We start from the raw sequence: 14,465 nt of genomic DNA, 5'->3' as shown, positions 1-14,465 counted from the left end.
TCCCAGGAACTATCCCAATAATCGCCATTTTCATTTCCAAGCCGTGGCTACGCCTCGCTCATCCAACTTTCAACGATCGAGTTCCGTTCCCAGATAACGTCCCCGGCGACTTCTGCCATTTCTTCCTCTGCCGGATTCCGTCTGGTGGTGGTCCATCGAATTACGCGAGGCTGACGTTCTTCTTCTCTCGATAACGTCGCACTGGAAACGCGATTCTGTCCCATCGGGACGGCAATTCCGGTTTCGCGGTCGTCTCACCCCTTACGCATGAGTGAATTTTACTCGGTGTTCATCCCCAGCATTGGCGAGAAAGAGAACAGGCGGAGAAGAGGGTGGAGGAGTAGAAGAGCGCTCGATACAACGAGACTCCAACCTCTTTTCTTCGTATCTCCTTTACTCTCTACGAGATTACACAGTGTTTGCAAGCGGAACGTAGCTTTTCAGCTGAGTATTCAGATGCGGTCTTTTCTTCAGGATTGCGCTTGCGTCACGAAATCGCTGCGAGAAAAAGGATTCGCTTGACCCCATCGCGGCGACGGCGGAATATCAGGCATACTTGGATCCTGCTTTTGCGGTCGAACAGTCGGCGGATTTAGCTAAAATGAAATCCTCACGCAGGCTTGAGTGACTGCTTGCATTCAAGCAGCGGCTCGTTATCAATTCCTGTCGAGTCCGAATCTGACTGAATGGGTTCACTCCTGTCAATCTGTCGACGACTACGTTCGAAACGGGAGCTCGTCTTCAACAACGATCCAGCTTCGACGATAAAAGGTGATATTAATTTCACCGTCGGCTATTCAAGGATTTTATTTTGTAACCACTTTGCAGCTTGATTATACAAAATCTTAAGATAGAAATCATCTCCCCCAGTATACATCTCGGTTCAATTTGATTTCTCTTTCTGTACAGAATCCTCTTGACTCGATTGAAGTTCGCGTTATCTCCTTCGTGCTCTTTCAAATAATATTTACCATTGAATCTTACGTCGAAATCTTTTTCGATAAAAAAGTTCCTCGTACTAGCATCTGCATCTTTCCCACAGAGTATTTCACTCTGTACACGCAAGTGACCGAGGATATTATTCCAGGGATGCGATCGGATTTGATATCCGGCGATAACGGGACTTTTTAGATGTGAAAAGAAGTTTCGGTGATTTACGGGTGAAAACCATTCGCAAGGAACGTTCGATAAGTGACCGATTTCTTTTTCTTCGGATCTTCAGTTGTGGCCTCGATACTCCCCTTGAAAGGCTCCGCAGCCTCAGATTTCCGGCCGATACTTCTATCCTGGAAAAGTCGTGGCACAAACCTTCGAGCATTACCGATGCGAGAGAAGCGCGGTCGATTTCGCTCGCGAATTCGATGCTCGTTCGAAAAGAATTTTTCAATGGACTCCCTCTACGCAACGATGGTTCGTAAATAGCGGATTGATCGATTCTTTTGATCGATAATCGATCGATAATTTACAATATACTTTTCTCGCTTATAGTCACGAAACTGCTGGTCTCTCGTCGATGGAAATTTTATTAACTACATCATATTAATAACTGCATGATTTATTTCCTTATATCGGATTATTCTCGAATTCATTTAAATTTTGCTTTAATATAATATTTCATATTCTAAAATTTATATAAAATAATACACAAACAGCATATCAAAGAAGAGAAGGCGAGTCAATACAGCTTTCAGCGATGAAATTGGTGACAACTTATATCGATCACGCCAATAACCTACCGCAATGCACAGGGACAATGTAATAGCGATGGAATAAAATGGTCCATCGTCAGAGCCGGCTCGTAAATACAGATTGCGTCCAATAAAACAGAAACGTCAGCAAAGTTCCAGAGATTGACTTCGTCGCTAAAGAGAAAAGAAGATAGAGATAAAAAGAGAGAGACGGAAAGAGCGCTCCTCGCGAGGAGGTTGTAAATTACGAGAGGGGACGCGATATATAAAGGAAACGACGACGACGACGACGACGACGAGGTTGTATGTCGAGTCGAGTCAAAATGCTCGAGGGGTGAAAACACTTGTGCGCGCGTTCTTCGAGCACCGACAGCCTCCTGGCAGCAACTACCCTCTCCGTTAAGTTGACTTCGCGATAGAGATTTTCCGTCTTGCGCGGCGGCAATTAAAACTTGTGTAAATTCCATTTCATGCAACGCCGCAGAGTATTCATCCGCAACGCGCGTTGATCCATTTCATCGCCACCATTGTATCGCGGGGATGGAAACGAAAACATGGCATATAAATCGAAATACGCGAGACTGGCGCCGCCGATTTTACACATATCGATTTTGCACGGGGATTTACCGGATCTGCGTTACCTGCGTTACCACCCACGACAGGCTGAATAGCTCGATAACTGTCTCGTCGAGCATCGCTTTTAGCATCAGTGCTCACGGTGATTAAAAACGGTACTACTACTGTGGTTTCATGCGAATTGAATGTATTGCGCGACGAGTAGCGTATATTTATTTAAATATCTCAGTGTACTGTCGTCAAATAAAGCACATTGCATAACATGAATGTACAATACACGTATATTTGTTTTTACAATTGTTCAATTTTAGCTCCTTCTGCGTTTATTATTTTCTCTTTACATTTCAAGTGATACTCGTTTAATCTTTTTTATTGCTTCGGCATCCTTTTGTGCATAAATAAAGGCTGTCAACGAGCTCTTAAATCGGTTGAATAAGTGACAAATTTTGTGGATGGACGAATTTCCACCGGAAGAACTCATTTAGCCAGTTATCCTTTCGCGCACGCCCGATATATCGATTTAACGACGAGCCAATAAACCGCGAACGAATGCGATTATGTCGGAAATAATGCAGCAGGCGGACTCGATGACCGTGTACTCTCGACGCACCATCGTCAACCCTCGCAATAACGTGCTCACGGGGATTGTCACGAGGGATGGCAAAAAAGGCCGGCCGATTGAACGAGGCTTGATACATCGTGCTTGCACGATGATTACCAGACCCATCGTATTTCTTCGCGGTAAAACGCCCGAGCGTAATTTCGCAGGCGTGTAAATCATCGGAATTGGAATTGATGAATCATTAGCCCGCCCCCCATTCCCCACTGTCGTCCGCATGCGTTCGACCGGCAACGGCGATGCCGTTTAATCGACGCGGTCGTAAAAATTAATTTTGCACAGGGACACGAATTATTGTTTACGGACCATCGACAACCGGCGACGGGATTAATATTTGTTTCTATCGCTGTGTACGTAAATATTATAGTTATTAGCTCATAATTGGAATAGAAATAATTGGAATAGAAATCGAGTATAATATTACATGTAGTGTAATAAATAGGGGCATGAGCGGATATAGGATATTACCGTGTTTCATTTAGCGAGATTAACGTTTGTTATAGGATATTTTAATAGTTTTATTATTATTATTCGTGTTTCATGCTTTTAATAATCGCCTGTTTCCATTATGTCCGCCATTTACATCCCTATCTTAAAAAAATGAACGAGAGACAGAGATTATATTTTTTATTCTGAAACCTAGATTATTCTACTTACAAACTTCAAACTAAAGTAAAATCAAGAACAGGATAACCCGATGAGAAGATAAAGGGAAGGAAGGAACATATTTTAAAAGTTTCAACGACCCTTTTTAGATGAGAACAATTTTATTTTCTTTCTTCGTAAGCCCCGATTTTTCCGGTTCCTTTTACATACCTGATAGGTTAATCCAAAAGTATTAACTAAAGACCTAAATTTACGAAGCGTAAGAATTTCAATATTTATTCTTTGAAATTAGAAACAGAACATCTTAAATTTTCTCTCTAACGAAATTATTTGAATTAATTTACTAATTATTAATTAATTTACTGTGAATTAATTTACTGTGTTTTTATTATAAAATTACCTATAATAAGAGGAACGCAATAAGACATTTTATATAATTTTTCAATCAATTACTTTTAAGCAACACACTTTTTTCCAATTAACTACAAATAAAATAAAATGTAAAATATTTTTATATGTAAAATGCATAAAAATAAATTATTTCATTATAAAAATATAATTTACTTTAAGCTTGATAAATGAATAATTTCATTTTAGAAAAATAATATAATTACATCGATTTCAATATAAGATGTTTAAACTGTAAATTATTTGTAACTGTACATTATTTGTAATTTGTAACTGTAAATTATTTGTTTGCATTCTCATTTCAAACAACTAATTTATATAATAAACAAAATCATAATAAAATAACAAATTGTGATGTGTAACAAACACATTAACAAATATAAATTCCTTTTAGCAATATTACGAATTTCGCGCACATCAATATTTTCATTCTTTCTTTTTGCAGCGATAAATAAATTGTTTCTCTCGAGCAACAAAGAGGCTTTTAACGATTCGCATCGTTAATAATAGCTGTGCATTTCCTTTATCTCAAATGATTCAGCGATAAGCGATTTGGAATTAAGGTAAAAAAAAAAAAATTGCCGGATGTGCTGAAAAATATCACATGCGATTCGTATATGCGTTAAATAATTTCGCATATGCGTTCGTCGACTCTTTTTTCTCTTTCGTCTCTTTTTTATCGCAATCACGACACCTGCATATATGAATAAAACGCTGATTTGAACTCTGCTGCTTTTTTTATGGTGGCAAATATAAAAAATTTCGTGCACAATATACAAGGTATGTTTCAAAATCTTTGATCTTAATTTTAATAATTGCCTTGACGAAAACAATAATGCGGATATTCTAAATAACTTTCGATTTCGTAAACAGACGATATTTGTAAAATTATAATTCGTCACAGGGTATATTTGGGATTTTAGTTTTACATTTTTCAATCTCGTATTTCTACAAATATGCAGAAAATTGTAAAATGTCCAGACATTATAGATTCGTCCATCTATTACCAAGCCCGATTAAACTCCATTCTACATTTCAATCATTTTCAAGCATTTCGTAGTCGTAAAAAAGAAATTTATCGGATAGAAACGAGCGTCTCCGTCGCTTTCAATTCCCTTTGTGGATAACAGACGGAGTACAGTGCCGCGTCGAACCACCGCATAGATCTAACGAGCAACTGAGAGAATGTAGTAAACTCGATGCAAACTTGATGGGGCAGCGGCACTCGAAAACGCGGGGATAGGGGTAGCATACGGGTAGCATAATGCAGATTCCGGTGCGCGATTACAGCAGTTTGTGCAAGTTGCAGAAACAAACACGCGAAATTGTGTGCGTCCTTTGACGGTCGCTCGCACGTTAATAATTTTTTAACAAAGAGTCGCGACCGCGAACGAACAAACGGAAGGCGGAACGATTCGATCAAGATTTTCACAAAGAAATGACGGATCGTCAATCGTTTTAAAGAATTTTGTAATTTGAGTAACTATCTTCTTTTGCCTCGATTGATATTCTCACAAAATTTATATTCAAATATCCTAAAATACAGCGGCTAGAGATGCACACAAAGAGTGCAATTTATTGAGATACTTAAAATGATAATATTAATCTATTCCTTAAAATCAAAAAGTAAATATGTAAATAGTATATAACTGCTTAAAAATACATGACACATTTTTATATTTATATTATTTCATGAAATTTTCTACAATATTAATGTCAAGCGATTACTTCAAGTGTTTTTGTTCTCGGATCGAGACATATTAAAAATAAATAATATTAATAATATACTCTTTACAAATGAGTTTCTTGTAATTTCCGGCCAAGTAGCTCCATTCCGAGGCTAAGTAAAAAGAATGAGAAAAAAGTTGCCCGTAATTTCGGATTAAAGTGAGTGGAAAGAATGTGCTTTTTAGCGCGACGCAGGTGCGTCTGCATCGTTTGAACCACGAATACACCTTTGTATTTTTTCCGCTATCTTGATCACTGCTCTCTTTAATCTTTTATATTTAAAATCCCTAGTTTATTGCGTATAAAAACTTATTTTTACTGTGCCATGAGAGAAAAATGATTTTAATAGGTTTATTTTTTATCTAAACTTTTCTGCCAATTTTTTGTAAACTTTGCATTTTATTTAAGCTTTCCAGCAAAATTTACACAAATGTCGCTTAGATCTACATACTAATTCATGCATTCGATAAATTTGGTTCTCAAGCCAGCACTATTTATTTTAGGCATTATACATGCCAAATGTTATTGCACGTCGATCGACGCGTGGTGCAATGTTCCCAAATAAATTGCGAAAATACAGGAACGTCGGGAAAATCCTTTCTCTTTTTTTTCAAATTTTGCATGAAAAAAATCGATTTTATCATCAATTCAATTAATTTCCGATCGCTGAAAGCGAAAATTATTTTGTTAAATGTTTAGTGAAAGCATTCCTCGCCATTCCTTTTGTAATTTTTTAAAAATTTATTTTATGTATTTTAAAGCGTAATCGAAACAAAAATTTTTGCTTGTATATTTTGTTTTCTTTATATATTATTACAATTTTACACTATATATGTAATTGAAATTTTACACTGTTATTATAATAAAAAAATATATATTTATATTAATAAATATTCAAATCGTAACATATTATGTTTAGTTTATATACAAATTCGAATTTTTGGCATCGAACCATAGTGTCTTAACAGAATAAGAACTTGAGATGTTTAGTACTTGTTATGCTATAATGTTTCGCATAATCGTGTGTGAAACGTCGAAATGTTTATAAGTCCCAAATTATGTAAACAATCAAGTGATAATTTTTTCAACCAGATTCAATTTTTAAAATACAACAGTATATAAGTTTTCAAAAATCTGTGAGATGAACATTATTTTATATTTACACTGAATAAATTTTCCTAGCTTTTTTTGGTTTCTAGAAAGAGTGTCAATGTTCCGAAAGTTTAATTAAGAATAAATTTTGCTTTTTCTTCCCTGTTTTGATCTTTGACTTTTCTCTTTTTGCAATCAGCCTCTACAATTGTTAGTGCCAGAAGTACAAGATTTTTATTCGAATTTTTATTCGACTACTTAAGCATTAAACGTCGTTATGTGTCTATATAACGGTAATAATTCAATATTCAGTAGTAAATATTGTTAGTCATATTTTCGGAAAAAATTTCTCTCAAAGTCGAATAAAACCGCATAAAAACTTTTGAGCAGAACTTCAACGTATGTAAAAGCGAATAATATTTCCGAGTTATTTTCTATAACATGCCGTTAAAGTTGTATATGTAAAAGTTGTATACCAAATATTATTTGATATAATCTTTGTAGAAATAATGAATAGGATAAACTAGAGCTTATCGTTTTTAATTACCAACATAAATATTTTCAAGTACTAAAAACTATATGTATTAAATATATATATATATATATATATATATATATATATATATATTTTAACGCAGCTTATTATATTTGTAAGAGACTACTTTTCAAATAATGAAACATCATCTAATAGATGATTAAATAAAAAACAAAAAGAGAAAATTCTTTATTCTACGAGCTTTCTTGCCATGGAAAATGAAAAAGTTGCGAAAGTGATCACAATTATTTGTATAATGAAAATTTGCAACAAACAAGCTGCAAGCAAATTATCAAGATTTTTTATACCGATGTGTGATTGACGTGCGAGTAGTTATTTTATAAATGAACTTTGTAATCTAAAATAACATCTTGGTGCTATCGAGTAATCATCAACGAGTACACCGGCATATTAATTATCCTATTATTAATTAGAAAGTTTATGCAGAACGAATTTGAATAGCGACTCTTCAATATTAATATTTCTTTTTTAAATAAAAATTAAATGAAATTTTCGCACAAAAGGAAAAGCATACTGGTAATCCCATTGTAATCGTAAAAGAGAGAAAATGAAGACCGTTCCTTTGTGCAATTTACTGCGAATCTTTCGAAAGATGAAAAGAAAAACAGAAAGAGAGAGAAAGATTTCGCGTTATAATAACTAGCGATGATCTAGCGTGCAATCATCGCGTTGCGTGTTGAAAAAATGCCCTCGATATCCGCGCATAATAAATTTTCTTTCTATTTCTTTATCCATGGTTAACGCATTTTCTCTATTCTGTGATCATTTTCAGCGCGATGCAGTGTTTATCTTCCACCTAGTTTAATCGAAACGTAGGAGAAAGCAACATTGATTAGTTCCGGTGCTGTAGGCACAACCGTTCCTCCCGTTGAAAATGAAGAAAGCCTTCGGAGAGTTATACCCGCGCAAAGTTTGTTTGCCAGAACCAGGCTCAGGTAACGAAATTTGTAGAGATTCCTCGCGAGGTTCTTGCTTCGTTACGTTTATTGCTCGCCCAGTAAGCACGACTTTATAACTCGCAGCGAAACGCTAGCGAACTCTCGATCCCGCTCATGTTATTTATCCGCCCACGAGTTACATACAATACGACCGAATTAAATTTCATATCGTTCGCGTATATAATATTTTTACATCGATAACGCAAAAATTTAATAAAGTATCATACATACGAATCGCGCGAAGCGGATATCGATACATTAAGTCGATTAATTTATTAGACGACGTAATCGATGGCATGACGGTGTAATTAAATTTTAGTTAATTTCGCAACCATAATTAAAAAGGCATTATATGCTCGTTTAGAATTCGTATGAACTATAACAATACATTGAGAGGCTCGATTTAACTGGCAAATGTTTATCGTAACATATACAGAACAACGCACGCTACTAGAGCCGATTTAATTAAGTCCCGTTTGTACGCGACAGCCGTACTCTAGATGTTTCCTCCCGCGTTGCCTCGACGCGAAGGCGCATTCAAACACCATCACTGCCGCCTCCACCGCTACGATTATGTCTCCTACCTCACACGTGCGAATTTCTGATCCGTGTGCACCCGCAGGTCACCATTGTGCCGGTGCGTCCACCTTTGCATTGAATTAGGGCGTTGTAGTCCGTTGGAAATTACGTCCGCTCGGACTGCGATCTGAATCCCGGCGAGAAATATAGTGATATGAGATCGATAAAAGAGGTATGTTCCTCGAATCGTACATCGAAAACATCCGTAATGATTACGGAATTTTCAAAAAAATGACAGCGAATGTACCAGCAGTATATTTTCTACAAATCCGAAATGGAGGTTAATATGTTTATATAAACGTCTGATAAATATTCAAAACAATTGGTATTGTATTTTATCTCGGTTTAATAATTTTAATTTTCCAATTTCTCGCAATTTATTATTTCGTGTCATTCTCCCAGTATTTCTGCAACTAGTTCTCCGATATAGTATGTTATACTTCTATTAATATGTCACACTGTGTATTTACGCGACAAGCTCGATATATGCGTCTGCGAAATTAAACACGAATGCCAAGAGCAAATCTACATTTCCGCAACACGTTAACTTCTCACAGCTTTATGTCCTCGCGATATATATATATACATACAAATTGTGGAAGTTATCTCTCTATGCTAACTATAATATGCTACTGTGTCGGCATTAGTTAAATTAATGTAAGAACCGCAATTGTTCGATCCTTGAAATATAAATTTGACAAGAGGAGTCCAGCTAAAAATAAAACTTTAGGAATAAAAAAAAAATCATCTTCTTCAAGAAATTTTTGAAACCGGAGACTTAATCGATATTCCCGTTGAAAAAATATATCGATTTCAAATTCGCTCGCAGGCAAAATAAATGCGCGACTTCTGGCGCAACACGTCTATGCAATATCCATCTATCTCGCTGCAAATGGGACCTTCAAGATGTAAAACGGCATGTACATTTATATGGCTCGACGGCGGAAGAATATTTCACGCGAGAATTTCCGCGTCGATTCACGCGCCCCTCCGTGCAGTTTCCACGAAATTAAGCAACTCGCTGTCGCGTGCTCGATTACATTTTTCGTCCGGTAAGAAAGTGCCGGCAAAAAGAATGAATGTCTGCAGCCGTGAGAAAGCGCGACTTGAAAGGATGTGCGCGATGGCACCCTGCCATTGGAGGAAGAAGTTTTGGCCGCCTCATTGACGTCGACTCCCCGAGGACTTTGCGTCCTTAAAGTGTTCCCACTTGGCTTGCCTCGCGCAGATTGGGCGGTTGGAAAAACTCGAACCTACCATCGCCTCATCTTGTTATAAAATTCCCTCGTAGCGTCCCTCGGGGACCCACTAGATTTTTCCTCCCTCGTCGCTTCTCATCACAATTCCCCTTTCTCTTTTCCATTCGTCCATTTCTCGCGTGAATCTCACGATCTTGACCGGATCGCTCTTCCCTTTTTTCATCGACTTCCAATCTTTTCGGAATAAAGATCCGTTTGCGCAGCAGATTCCATAAATTTCAAACGAGCGATGATTGCGCGAGAGTGTTATACGATTCATGATCTTGACCCAATCTTTCATCTACAGAGTATATCATGAGAAATATTTATCGACTACGTAGAATATCATTTATTATATTCTTCCAATAAAGCTCTCTTTTCCACGTGTGATTTTATAGTATCTGTGCGTTTTTCTACATATTATACATTATAAAACGATAAGAGAATCTTTGGTTGGTAAATATTAATATCGTTGGGAGAAGCGATTAAAACAATCCAATTAACCACGCATTGATAATTAATACTATATATATTCTCATTAAATCACTCCGCGCACCAGCGATCTCTTCTATATTGTACATCATATATGTAAATGCTGAATCAATTTCAATTAAAATTTCTCCATGCTCGGATTTAGGTGGATTTATCACGGTCCATTATTCGATATCAGCAGAATCATTAACGCGATTAATACACGATTAACATTGAGCATTGATCACCGTTTATTCTGCCGATCGTTCCTCGTTCACTCGACAAAAGATATCGTAAAACATTCACTTATAAGATTAATGAAATCATAAAATAAATGCAGAAACGTGATTAATAAATATTTCACAATTGAAGGTGATTTATATTTCAAGATAAATTGCAACTATTAATATTAATAAAATGCATAATTTTTAATATATTAACATATTTATTATATGTTAATATATTTAGATTTAATCCATGGAATAAAAGAACACTCGGCGCATCGCGTTTCTTCTGAGCGCATTATTTCTCTCAAATATATTTTCCTTTTTTGTATACGCTCGATCTGCAGAAGACAGTCAGCCATCAACATTGTTTTTAGTGTTTTATTTTCTCTTTTTCTGCTCAGTTCCAGATATATTGGTAATTAAATTGCATGTCCGGAAAAAGAATCTTTAATGAAGAGCATGTTTTTATGTAATTTTTTTACATGTATACACACATCATATAAATGTGATATCCTCGGAAATATTGATTTCAAGTAAAACAACCTTTGAACGAAAAAAGTTTCAGTCAAAATTTTTATTATGGAAAATATTGAGATTTTCTTTTAAGAGTCGTAATCTAGTCTTTAATCGCATTATAATAATTTTAATAACTACAATTCCTTTATTCACAATTTTTATTTCAGTAAACTAAACTATAATAATAATTAAATATTTTTCAATGACGTACAAATATATATAAATGATGATGTACAAAAATTCACATGCAAAAATTCTCTCTAAATGTATTATTATTTATTTAATTTTATTTACATGTAAATGCAATAAAAAATCCGAAATTCTTTAATTTGCGAAATATCTTTGTTGACTTTGAAAAATTAAGTAATAAAGCAAATGATAATTATTTTCAGTGTTTATGAAAAATGTCCGTCTCGTTAACTATCCAAGTTTTCTTGCCAGACAGTTCGTTAAGCAATTCTTATTCCGACACGTTTAGCCAATTCTAAATTTTTGGAAAGTCGTAAACGAGATAGTGGCATGTTATGCAGTCCACGATACTCAAGTGGATCGTGACATGAATTCTTTAGGGCCACATGCAACACAACTTATACAACGCGAATTTTTGACGATTTAAACGCAACAACGTCGTTTTATTTATACATGATACTTGATTGCTCTACATACGTACATTTTTATCATTATTTTTAAAGGAAAATTTTAAATTGTCCTTTTGACAACGATATAATCATGATATTGCAAATTGTATAATAATAACACAGGAGTCCATCGAATGATTTTATCGAATTATCGCGCATTCGCTCCAATAAGTGATAATCGATTGATTAGCACGATGACACGTCCATATTAGTAATTACTGCGCGATCAGATCATGGAAATGTTTAATAACATACGTTTGTCGTAGCAATCTACGTGTAAACGCGCAACACGCTCAATCCGCCATGCAACACCACGTTTATCAATTAATGCCGCGCGCGTGTCTCGTATCAAATTTTTATTCAACGCTACAGAGACACGTCGAATTTCATCGTGAAGCAATTTGCACATGACACGTTCCCCGTATAACTTTCGGCAGAATTACCCGTGGAATTGCCAGAGTTAAAAAGTAGCTGGTGGTCTGTGCTGCAGAGTCTCTCTCTCTGTCTCTCTCTCTCTCTCTCTCTCTCTCTCTCTCTCTCTCTCTCTCTCTCTCTCTCTCTCTCTCTCTCTCTCTGTCTCTCTCTCTCTGTCTCTGTCTCTCTCTCGTACGGACTTCATTAAATTGATAATGGATCGCATTCCACGCGAGTGGAGTACAATAGACGTCCGGACGTTAAACGACGCGACATTAAAACTTGCTGGGTAACGTCAATGAGCCGCCCACACATGCATCCCACTTCCGTTGTCCTTCGAGCAGCTATATCACGATGCGTGTTTGTTACGATGCGCGGAACGTTTATATGACAAAATATCATGCCTGGCATTTTATGATATCTCCAGTCAAGTTAGTCAGCTTTGTAGTCAGTTGCACAACAACATTATCATAAAGTTATGGAGCATTTTGAATCGTTCTAAATATACATTTCGACGAAACGCGCTAATCTGTCACCAGCATTAGAGAGTATTTGTTCTGAATGATTATAATTATATATCGGCGTTATAAGTAGTAATTATAACCATTAAATTATAATAGTAATAATTATAACAATTAAATTGCAATATATAATTAATTTACGCTTATGAAATAATAAATGCAACAGTTTTATTCTACGAATCGCAACGATAATTACGATAGATAAAAGCGCGAACGTATTATTTGCCAATTTATGTTAAGTGTAACACGAAACTCGCGTCTTCATTAAGCTCGATAATAACTCGATAATAGCTTCTTTTACGAAAAGCATGCAATGCATCTTAGCTGCAGCAAACGCGTGATTACGTTAGGACCACCGGAAACTAGCCGAAAGAAAATTCTTCTATTAGGAAGGAAATCGAGTAGTTGTTATTATACTTAGCCGTGGAAGAGATTTCGATAATATATTTCATCGCTTCTTTAAATTTACGAAGTTCTTTTCTCAATACAATATTAAAAAGTCAGCGGAAATTCAATATTCGCATAATAAATGCAGAAACGAATAATAATCGATTCTTATAATATCTGATATATTTTTATTTTTATCATAATTTTACTTTTCGATTTCGATTTTCATATTCCATATCGCATAATTAATTTTCATTGCATGTGAAATAAACGATTTTATTAATTAGATACAAATTAGATACAATTAGATACAATTAGATACAATTAGATACAATTAGATACAATTAGATACAATTATTAATTAGCGTAATTGTAATTTAATAATGTTAATAATTGTTAATAATTGTTAATAATTGTTAATAATTGTTAATAATTGTTAATAATTGTTAATAATTGTTAATAATGTTAATAATTGTTTTAATTTAGAGGAATTATTGATAGTCTATTCATTTTGTGATTTATAAATTGCTCTTGTATTCCATTATATTCGTTGTTTTCTAATTATCTCGAAAAGCAGACCCGGCGTCCTAGATCGCGTTGCGCAACATTGTTAGAGAAACTTTAAGGAATGCGATATATGACGAGCTCCGGCGCAGTAGTGAACAATCGATCGAGCCCGGCATCGCGAGCGATCGCAATATATGTGGACAAACCTCGTAGAACCGCGGGAAAGAGAGCGGCGCGGACGTTAAGCTCGTATAAAGTTTCATTTCCAGGAATTCAATAATCGCTTACATAGCAATAACTCGCGAGCCATTCGATTTTACCTTGCTTCGTCGTTTCTGGAAAATCTCGCGAATCGCGTGGAATCACGTCGAAATCTCGCGATCGCACACATACACGCGCGTGCGCGCGCACACACACACACACACATACATACATAAGTCGGAACATAATACCAGAAACAAATAACAATAATGCGCGCTCGAGGGACCGATGACGAGAACCGCACCATTGAAAACGAAAAGAAAGGCGATACGAAGACAATAGCGTAATAGCATTTCGACGAACCAGATATGCAAAAGCGACTGATACAGGTCTGCATTCATATCAAGATAATGATCCTCTTATTCTACAAGAATTGGAATAATAATTTCTTTTCAATATAAATATATGGAATACAATTTCTTTTCAATATAAATATATACATAATATATTTAATTATATATATATTATATACGTAAAATTCATTAAAATATTTTC

The 14,465-nt window shown here is 35.6% G+C and overlaps 1 long non-coding RNA gene across 1 annotated transcript in view; it reads right to left on the bottom strand.

Annotated features, from left to right (window-relative positions):
- Positions 1-1,209: 1,209 nt before the first annotated feature.
- Positions 1,210-14,465, bottom strand: part of LOC112639252 — a 77,075-nt gene continuing 63,819 nt past the window's right edge. The window contains exon 3 of the long non-coding RNA XR_003123395.1: positions 1,210-1,286. This is a non-coding gene — a long non-coding RNA (uncharacterized LOC112639252). The remainder of the gene's footprint in view (positions 1,287-14,465) is intronic.

The sequence above is a fragment of the Camponotus floridanus genome, unplaced genomic scaffold (genome assembly GCF_003227725.1).
Source record: "Camponotus floridanus strain SB8 unplaced genomic scaffold, Cflo_v7.5 scaffold53, whole genome shotgun sequence".
Taxonomy (NCBI): Eukaryota; Metazoa; Arthropoda; class Insecta; order Hymenoptera; family Formicidae; genus Camponotus; species Camponotus floridanus.
The sequence above is the reverse complement of the archived record's forward strand: the minus strand, read 5'-3'. Positions and strand labels throughout refer to the sequence as shown.